The 10,852-nt window shown below is 33.2% G+C and overlaps 1 long non-coding RNA gene across 1 annotated transcript; it reads left to right on the forward strand.

Annotated features, from left to right (window-relative positions):
• The first annotated feature begins 6,416 nt into the window (after window positions 1-6,416).
• Window positions 6,417-10,578, forward strand: LOC141572078 (uncharacterized). The gene is made up of 3 exons (XR_012497192.1): window positions 6,417-6,527; window positions 8,826-8,899; window positions 10,518-10,578. It is a non-coding gene; the product is annotated as an uncharacterized LOC141572078 (long non-coding RNA).
• Window positions 10,579-10,852: the final 274 nt, after the last annotated feature.

Here is a 10,852-nt window from a genome sequence, read left to right on the forward strand (position 1 = left end):
TGGTCTATTATAAGTGAAAGAATCTGAGTGAGCTATAAATGCAGTCTTTTATTCAGGTTGGTTGTCCTTTTTCTTTCTTATTTAAGAGAGCCAATACCTTTCCAATTATTTTGTAGGTTCTTCTGGGGTAGAGTCCACATGAACACACATACTCTATCATCATGGAATAATATTAGGAATTAAAATATCTGGTTCTCAAATGACATCAGTTTCACTTTAAAAGTAGTGTGTAAGGAGTGAATAATTACTTAACCTTGGTAAAAATAATTAACACTGGTTTGTCTACAAAGTGCCAGTTATTTTATATGTGTTATTTATGTTTCACATAATAATGCAAGGTAAGTATTATTATTATTCCTACTTAATAGTTGAGAAAAATGAGCCTGAGAGAAACGTAGTAAGCCTGCATATGGTCACACAGGTTAGGGAGCTGACAAATAGTCAAAGGTTTGCTTAACTTTCTTGAAAGCCCAAGCTCTTTTCCTTATAGTCCCAATGTGGATGAAGTTTAAAATAACAGATCCAGTTCTAAAAAGTGGATTAGATCTGTTCCTCTGCTCCTCTTCTACTGATGCTTGCGACGGTGGCAGGGGTGGGGGCGATGAGAAGGAACTGGAGGAATTTTATATTTGTGATTTTATGGAGGGATCATTAAATCTTTTATTAGTCACACTCAGTATGTTAGCAGAGAATGTGAAGTCCCAATAATTGCAGACAACTAATTTTGGTTTTCACTTCAGGTCATACAGCATAGTGGTTTAGACCAACACTGGCCACTAGAAATATAAAGTAAGCCAAATACGTAATTAAAATTTTTTTTAGCTGGTATGCTAAAAAGTAAAAACAAACAGGTGAAATTAATTTTAATAAATTTTATTTGATGTGAAATCTCCAAAATTTTATCATTTCAACATGAAAAATTCTTAGAGGTATTTTACGTTTTTTTGTTTTGTTTTGTTTTGTTTTACCATATGGAGTTTTCAATTGTGGCTGATGTGTTACTTATACTGATGGAAATCTCAATTAGGACTCTAAATTGTCATCAGAAATACTAGGTATGTGTTTAGATTTCATAAAATTTATAGTTGGAAAAAGATTAACATATCCAAGTGCTCATAATTGAGTGATATGAATATTATCACACCAATGTTCTTAATACTACATTTTTATTTTTAAAAGCTGATATTCAAACAGTTTCGTAATCTTGGAATACCCTGAGTATTTAATGACTGGCCCACAACACAGTTGTTGCTCAAAGAGGTGGATTGCTGTGTGTTGTGGGCCCAGGCCTTGGCATTTAAATATCTTTTTTTCTAAATAAACTTTTCATTTTGAATAGATTTAAATTTACAGAAAAGTCGCACAGTGAGTTCCCATATTCCCCACACCCACTTACTGTTATTATTAATATATGACATTCATATGATACATTTGTCATAATTAATGAACCAATTGTCAATGCATCATTCTTAACTAAAGCCCATACTTTTTTAGATTATCGTAGTTTTTATCTAATGCCCTTTACTATTCCAGAATCCCATCCAGGGTACTACATTGCATTTAGTGATCAGATCTTAAGCTCCTCTTGGTTGTGACATTTTCTCAGACTTCCTGTATTTTTGATGAACTTCATACTTTTGAGTAGTATCGATGAGGTATTTTGTAGAATGTACTTCAATTGGTATTTGTCTGATGTTTTTCTCATGATTATACTGGGATTACGGGCGTTTTTGGTAGAAAGCACAGAGGAAATATTCTCATTACACGTATCTGAGGTATCAACTGTATGTATGCTAGTATCATGACTTATACTATCAACATGACGTAGGATATACTATTATAGTTGATATACTGCCAATGCATCTTATCACTGTTGATGTTGACCTTGATCACCTGGCTGAGATAGTGTTTGTCAGTTTGCTCCTCTATAAAGTTATTCGCCCCCCCCACCACTTCCATACTGTACTCTTTGGAAGGAACTCACTATGAAGAGCCTACACATAAAATATGAGGAGTTATGCTGGCCCTATTTCAGGATGAAGTACCTGCCTAAGTTATTTGGAATTCTTCTGCAAGGGAAATTTGTTTCTTATTCCCTATTTATTTATTCAATTAATTACTTATATCAGCATGGACTTATGAATATTTGTTTTCTGCTTTAGGTTATTATCCTCTTGATTTTGTTGCTCACATTGTTTTCCTACTTTGGTCATTGGGAGCTCTTTCAGTTGACTGACGTGTCCTTTTTACATATCCCCATTATTGTGTATATGTACATATTTGTTTGTTTTGTTTGTTACTCTTGAGTATCAGGTTTTACATTTGTTTAAAATTAAATAAAATAAAAAATTCAGTTCTTCAGTCTCATTTGTTACTTTTAAAATACAGTCAACACGTGGCTGGTGGCTACTTCATTTGTAAACAAAACACAGAGCAGTTTCTTATTTTCCTTTGTCACCTATTGCTTTGAAGCTGGTGCTTTGTCAAATGATGAACAAATAGAAAGAATCCAGTGATGAGTCATCCACAAACAATATAATGTGTAGTTTATCATTTTTTTCAAACTTTTTACAGATCGTAACATTTATCCACTTTTTTTTGGTCACCAAAGGCAGAGGGAATATCTTAAAGCAATACAAAAATAAAAAACATGTTATTTAGAAAAGAAGAAATTAAAACTGACATAAGGTTTCTTAAAAGTAACAATAGAAGCTTGTGGACTGAATAGTCATAACGCTGGGAAAAAATAGTTGTCAACCAGCTAAACTATCATTTTGAGTGTGAAAGAAAGACATTTTCAGATAAATAAAGAATAACAATTTCATTAAGAGATTTAGTGAAATAACTAACAAGGAATGTATTTCACAATAAGAATAAAGTATATGAAACAATGATCACCAAAAAAAAAGAGTCAACAATTGAGTAGTTCTAAATAATCATGCCCTGCTTTATTTACCAAATATGCCAGTTTTGTTTTGTTTATACATTTTTTGCCTTTTCTTGTATTATTATTTACTTGTCCTATGTCTTTTATTATTTAAAACAAAATTAATCCCTCTTGATTTGTTCAGTTATCTGAAGAATTTTCTGATTATTGTGTCTATTAATTTTTCTCTCAATGTAGAACCAGCAGGGAGAGTGAGAAGGCCAGTTGCTATAAAAGAAAAACTTGGATTCAGCAGTGCTACTAAAACTCAAAGAGAAGCATATTTTAAGAAAAAGATAGTATCATTGACTAAATAAGAAGACAAGTAAGGTGGTATAGAATACGAGGTCTGATAATTAATTTCGCAAAGTCATCCTAGAAAAAGGGCTACATACCTCCTTGCTAAATATCACTACAGTCACCTTCGAAGTACTCCCCTTGGGAAGCTATGCGCCAATGCCAGTGCCTAGTTCACCCTTCAAAGCAATTTTGGAACTCTTTTTCTGGAATGGCCAGCAGAGCTGTCATTGTATAATATTACCCTTCATGTACTGAATGTCATCAAAATGTCTTTCTTTCAATATTTCCTTTATCTTCTGGTAAAGAAAGAAGTCACTGGGGTCCAAGTCAGGTGAGTAGGGAGGGTGTTCCAATACAGTTATTTGTTTACTGGCTAAAAACTCCCTCACAGACAATGCCATGTGAGCTGGTGCATTGTTGTGATGCAAGAGCCATGAATTGTTGGCAAAAAGTTCAGGTCGTCTTACTTTTTCATGCAGCATTTTCAGCATTTCCAAACAGTAAACTTGGTTAACCGTTTGTCCAGTTTGTACAAATTCATAATGAATAATCCCTCTGATATCAAAAAAGGTTAGCAACATCATTGCAACAAGTTCAGGAACATAACTGACAAGCTTTGTATCTGTATTAAATTTAGCATCATGGAATTTATTGGTAAGTAAACACTCTGGCAAGTAAACATTCAGTGGAAGAAAAGTTAGAGTAGAATAGGTAGAAGAGAGAGTGGGGTGAGTCAAACATGATGGCTTAAATACATGCATTTTTCTCTGTTTTCTTTTCTGACTTTATTAAAATGAGAATAGGGGAATTTTTTCAAAACACAAACTTACGAAAACAAAGCGGATGAAATAGCAGTAACAGATTTTTGAAGACAGATGTTGGGTGAATGAATGGTGAGGCCTGGACTTGGCAGAGTGGGGAAAAAAATGGAACCCTCAGTGTCCTCAGAGGGGGTGACAAGAAGAGCCATGATTATTCTCCCTGGAAAACACTGGCAAAACACCCGGAGCCAAGCTTTTTGGAAATCAGAATTTTGGAGTGAGAAGTGCTGGCTGGTACAATATCAGCATTTTGCCTCAATCAAGTCTCCAAAATGTTAAACCACAACTGTAACCTTTTGCTGTATATTCTCTAGTACGTAGGGCCTGGGGGGGGGGAGGGGGCGGAGGAGGGGAGAGAGAGAGAGAGAGAGAGGGGGAGAGAGAGAGAGAGAGAGAGAGAGAGAGAGAGAGAGAGAGAGAGAGAGAGAGAATCTCAGTAGAAGTAATAAAATTATGTTTTTGAAATTTTGATTATTAGTTTTTTAGGAACATTAAAGGCTAACTGGATCATATAATACAATGGAAAGAATGTAATGCTCTAGATTTAAGCACACCTCCTTAAGATTGACTTTCTTCATCTGCAAAAAGAGGGTAGAAATACCCAACACATAGAGATATTTGATGTACACATCAAAATGTCTGCTGTATATCTGCACTGAATGAATGTCAACTCCTTTCTGCTTTTTGAACTTAATGAGGTAGCTAACTAAAACAAATAAACTAAAACTAAAACAAAACAAAACAAAAATCAACTAAAATTTGTCTCCAGGAGAATCAAGTGACAAAATAAAAATTTGGGACAATTATAACTTCTATTCTCAAACTTTATATAAGCAATCAATTTGTTCCTCTTTTATAAAATAAGCACAGTAATTATAAATAAAACAATTTTTATGAAGTTTTCTTAACTGGTTCATAAGTGTGTTAAGCTGTGCAAATATATCTAATGTACATCTAATGTAAGTATATCTAATGTACATATACAAAATCTAAATATTATAAAACAAATCTTAAAATCCCTGGAAAATAAAACAAGGGTAAAACATGACAGCAATCTTTAAATAATTTCTAAAAGAAATTCCACACAGCTTGTTTATTCTTTTCTGTCATTTCCTTTAAAAAAAATACAAATCTCTTCATATGTCTTCCATCAACAGCCATAAGAACACTGTATTTACTATTGCCAAGGGCTCCATTTTAAAAAGGAAACTGTAAGTTTTTTGTCCATTTATATTGCTTTTTTTCCTCTGAAAAAGACACTTTTGTCTTTCTAGTACATGTAATGAAATAAGCAATAGTAGAAATAGTCTAACTCCAATAATGGTGAAATGTAAATTACATCCTGCTCATGTCATGATTGCAGTCCAGGGTTAAAGAGAATTTGCACACCCTATGAATTATCTTTCTCTACAACAAAATGTGTATCTTAATTCTGAATATAAACCTTAGGCAATTATTAATCTTCAGTAGCAGAAAAGCTCAAGCCCAATCTTTTTATGTTACTTCATTATTTCTGTTCATAAATAAAAATTTAATTTCTGTAATGGTGCTTAGTGCAGTCAACTGTTATATTATTAATTGTAGAACTGCTGCTAATGCCTAGAAATGATATTTTAATAAGGTTTAATTTCTTTCCCAGATTCTAGTGTCTTTCATAATTATATCTGTTTTTCTCCTTGCTTTTATTTTATTTGCAAACAAATTCAACAGTGTAAGGTGTAATTCCAAGTTGGCTGGTATTTTTGAGGCAGCCATATCACTCATAATTCAGGCTCAGTGAATTTTTTTTTTTTTTAGAAAAAAAAGGCAAGAGGCAGAAAGGTAACTTTATTTCAAATACCAACTGCAGTCTTGAACTACATCTCAGACTCTGGTTTTAAGATTTAGTCCCTTCACACTTGCTGAAGGATCTTTTATATATTTAGCAATTGTTCTTGAAAGATTTTCAACTGGAAATTATTTTGTGTATCACAAGAAGCATATTTTTTACTTTTAGTTAAAATTTACGACAGTAGGGAGTTCTCTGAATAGAAGGTATAAAGACCTATGGTCATATATACAATGGCGTAAAATGGGTGGAAATTGAGATATTGCATTTCTACATATGTGATAGTTTGTTTCTATACAAGAGTGTGCCAATTACCATTACGGAAGCTGTGTTATTTTCTTTATTAACTATAGGGACTAAGTTGTTTTGGCTAGTGTTTCTTATTTATTTTACAGAATGCATCGTATTTAGTTCTGTTATGCTACCCCCATGATGATCTCTTCATTTTTCTCTTTTGATCGTAGAACATTTTAACTTTAATATAATACATTTGTGTAATTTCTGTGCTTATTGGATCAATTCCTGAATGAGAACCTTAACAGTGTTTTTCGTTCCAGTGTGTAGGAAGACCAGATCTCTTAGACATTTTTATTTCTGATGGTGCGTGACACTGATGAGAACTCACAGTGGGAAGGAGGAATCTAATCTACAGGTGAATTTCAAGAGGGAGAATGAGTGGAAATAGAAATCTATTCTACTTGCTCCACAAATATTTACTGAGCATTCCATATGATTAGTACTAGGAACTTGGGCAAATGGGAAAAAGCTTAAAAACCTCACTGTCATTTTTTTGTCAAGTGCTAAGTTAAGTATGGTGAGAGAAGAAAGGTACACATTGGCCTATCAGGAATTTCTTCAGTCTTCAGTGGTAAAGGAGATTATGTGAGAAAATGTGTACTTGAGAATTAGGGGTGAATCTTTGGGGACACCGATATTTAAGAAATAGAGGAAGAGAATGAAAAAAGAACTATTAAAAGAAATAAAAGGCATATGGCAGAAAGTGAAATCAAAGAACCAAAGGTGAAGAAAATTACAGAGGGAGGTAATGATCGATAACGGAACACGCTAGAGGGAGGGCGGGTTCTGTGAGTAAGGGGATACATATTTTCCTGGGATCTGGTGACTTCTAGAGCAGGGTTCAGCAAACTTTTTCTGTCAAGGACCAGAGAGTAAATATTTTAGGCTTTGGACACCATATGGTCTCTGTTGCAACTACTCAGTTGTCATTGTAAGGCATGAACAGTCCTAGAAAATACATAGTTGGATGGGTGTGGCTGTGCTCCAGTAAATTTGTTATACGATAACACATGGTTCCAATTGGGACTGTGGACCAGAGTTGCTGATTACATGAGGAAACAAAGGCAAGAGAGCTTTAGTTAGTTGTTTGAGACAAGATAGCCAATAAGTGATAGGCATACACGGACTCTAAGGTTCGTGATCTCTTTACTACATCTTGTTGCCTCTAAAGTAGTAAAGCTGCAACTGTCAGCCAGGGCCAAATTGATCTGGATTCAATTTTCTCATTGAGTGATATAGTCCACATGCATTCAGTCATCTCTTTGTGGGGTCATTTGTTTTTTTGCATTGCCTCACTTAGTCTCACTAGTCTTGTAACGGATGCGAGAAGCTGTTTCTCATGGCTTATTTTGTAGGTTGCCCATCCTCTAAAATATTGTCCCTCAAAAGTTGTCACGGAATTTGATAATCTTCCATTAGGGATCTCTTTTTAAAATGCAAACGCTTCTGAAAAGCAAAACACATTGGCATTGATAATTAAATTTGAATTAGTGTATCAGATTTATTATCTATTTATTTGAGATATAATTGACATATAGCATTATATTAGCTTAAGGTGTACAACACAATGATTTGATATATGCATACATTGTGAAATGATTAAATATTTTTCAAGTAATACTTGGAACATTTGTGATAAGTGGAGTCTGAAAGAAGTAGAAATCAAGGGAAGAGGAAATGAAGAAAACCGTCTTCACTTTACTACACACTTGCTCAAATCATTAGAAGTTAAAAATAAATATCTCAGTGCCATTAAATATATATACTGATGTGTAATTCTTGTATTACTCTTTTAAATTATGTTAATATGTGCTACTGCATAAAAAGCCAGAGTTGTTCTAAAGTTTGCATTATTATCAGATAACGCAAAAAACTTTGAAAATAAGATTGGTGAAATGTAAGTTGAGTGTGATGAGTTTCATGTGGGTCTTTGATATATGTGTTGTAGCCATCCCCATTCCAATTTCGATATGACCTATTCTAATCATATTACTAAAGTCACATTTTCACTGTGTAATAAACATGGCCAGTCTTATAAAAAAAAGTGTCACTATTTTAACATATGTAGAGAGTGTGATAAATGTATTTATATGTGTACATATATGTGAATATAAGAATTAATGAATGACTGAGCGGGTGAATTCCTTAATCATGATCTTCGGAAGGTCTTAGGGTGCAGTTTTATTATGCCATGAATATCTCACCCAGAGACAATAATTGTATTTCCTCCATGGGGAAAGAAGTAGATAAAGCTGCTGGTTAGGGTGACTCTTTGGCAATGCTGATGGAACATTAAGGATCAGCAGGGACCCCCAGGCGGGTTCCACCCCATAGCATCTTCTGGATTGAAAGCAGCAGGGGAATCCTATTCCACATCATTTCCCACATCATTTCTCTTGAGAAGAATGACTAACAACTGTGAAGGAAAATTGAAGTCATAGACTTTTGAAAAGAGGAGGAGATTATGACCTGAAAGCTTATGGAAATAAATAGACCAAAGTGATTCTAACACAATGAAAGTATCTTGTAAAGTTTATTAAATATATATGTACATTTATAGTGGATCTTTTAATTATGTAGAATTCTAGGCTCACTATTTTGGGTCAATATTTTAGGTTTTAACAATGATATATTTTTGTCTTTTCTACTACAGGAAGATAGTATTGTCAGAATTTTAGAAAAAAAATATAAAGAAAACCTCTCATTGGATTTTACAGACTATGTTTGGTGAGTCATTACTTATTTTAAGTATAAAGGAAAATATTCTGATACCTTGGAGGTTCAAACAAATCGGAGAGTATAGCTTGCCTCTGAGTAGTTTTCGCAGGAGCTGAGAGCTATTATTTGTATAAGATACACAAACAAATATTTCCTTTGGATGTACATGGTTTGCTATTGTGCTCTCTCTTCTTCCTTTTATTGGCTTATGCCTAAGAACAGGGATGAAAAATTGAATTAGCTTAAGGCATTAATAAAATCTTAACTACTGGAAGCAAAAGAGACAAGAGAGTTTGCTGGGTAAGCAAATCTGCATTATATGGTTCAGGACAAACCCTGTGCCTTGAACCTATTTTGAATGTGTATTATTTTGTACACATGAGAAATGAATGAAATCCACAGAGGAAGGAGAAATCACATTTTGTATAATTTAATTAGAGTCACTGAAGATCCTACAATGGTATTTTAGGGATCTGATTAGAAATAATACTGAAATATTATTATGGAAAACAAGTTCTTGGAAGTGGAAGAAACAATATGCTGCCCTTTAGCATCCAGTGAATCCCTGGATTATAGCCATAAGTAGCTCAATCTTTCTTTAAAGTAGTGATTTTTCCCCCTCAAGTATCAAAAGGTACTGACAGATTGTCAATCTTATCTTATTATTTTATATCAGGGTTTAACCAATTTGGATCAATCCTTCTGCAATCGTATTCATTGCCAGATAATTGATTGGTAATTAATAAATATAAAGTGCTTAGAACAGAACCTGGCCTACACTAAACACTCAATAAATGTAAACAGTAAACATTATTATTAATGGGTAATTTCTCAGTTGAGTCTGCATGTAAAATCTGATCCAAGGAATGAATAAACCACGTGAAATTTGTTTCACCATGAATCATTCACCATGAAAATTCTCCTTGTATGAGTAATTTTCACAAAAATTAAAAGGTAGTACTACTGTGCTTTTACTAGAAAAAAGCTAGTAGCAATTGGGAGAAAATACATAAAAATGACATGTGAGAAAAGATATTTCAAAAGTGCTTTGTAAGTTAATTAGAAACTTAAAGATGCTGTCAAAATGCATTTTGCATGATTTAAGATGAAACCTTTAAAAACGAGGGGTAATATCCGATAAATTATCCTATCAACTGCTGTACATAATCCTGTTATTTCAGGCAAGATAATTGCATGGTAAACAGCATTAGCTATTCATTAGCTGTAGCTGTTCTAGCTGATTCTTTCTCAGCTGGGCAGATTTAATTTAGTGACAAGAAAAATACTGCAAATCAACTCTGTCATACAAACTAAATAAATACAAGAATAAATAAGTAGGGAATAATTTATACACAAATGAAACCAATCTATCTTAGAAGAATTAAATTTCTCACATCTGATTGTCATGAGACTATATTAGATAGTTGTAAATATCTATAAGTAATAACATTAACAACCAACAAAGTAGCTTGGTAAGTGAGATCAGTATTATATGGGTATGTTGGATGGTTATAAAAAATCACTAGCAAAATAATTAAATACCGTCATATTTGTTCATCATACTCAAAATAGTATTTTTCTGTTTGAAACCAAGCAGTCATTCCTGTCTTACGTATGTTGTTTATAGGAAAAAATGTGATTGAGTTTCACGTGGACATGTAAGTATTATAATTTACTCTCTTAATAAGGATGCAAATTTACTTGATATTTTCATAAAACATTTTTAAGCCAAAACATAAATTCTTATGGGAAATAATAAACATTTTCCCCAAAATTGTCAAATCTAGTAACTTGGTTAATTATGTCTTTATTTTTTGTCTTTGAAAGCTTACTTAAAATAAGATTCCTAAAGAACACAATTTAACTAGACAGTTATTTCTATAAATTGCTATTTCATATTAAATATTTTCCAGCTGATAGTTATGGACAAAATTAAATGCTGCACTGAAAAACAGGTAATTT

Source organism: Rhinolophus sinicus, linkage group LG01 (genome assembly GCF_036562045.2).
Source record: "Rhinolophus sinicus isolate RSC01 linkage group LG01, ASM3656204v1, whole genome shotgun sequence".
Taxonomy (NCBI): domain Eukaryota; kingdom Metazoa; phylum Chordata; class Mammalia; order Chiroptera; family Rhinolophidae; genus Rhinolophus; species Rhinolophus sinicus.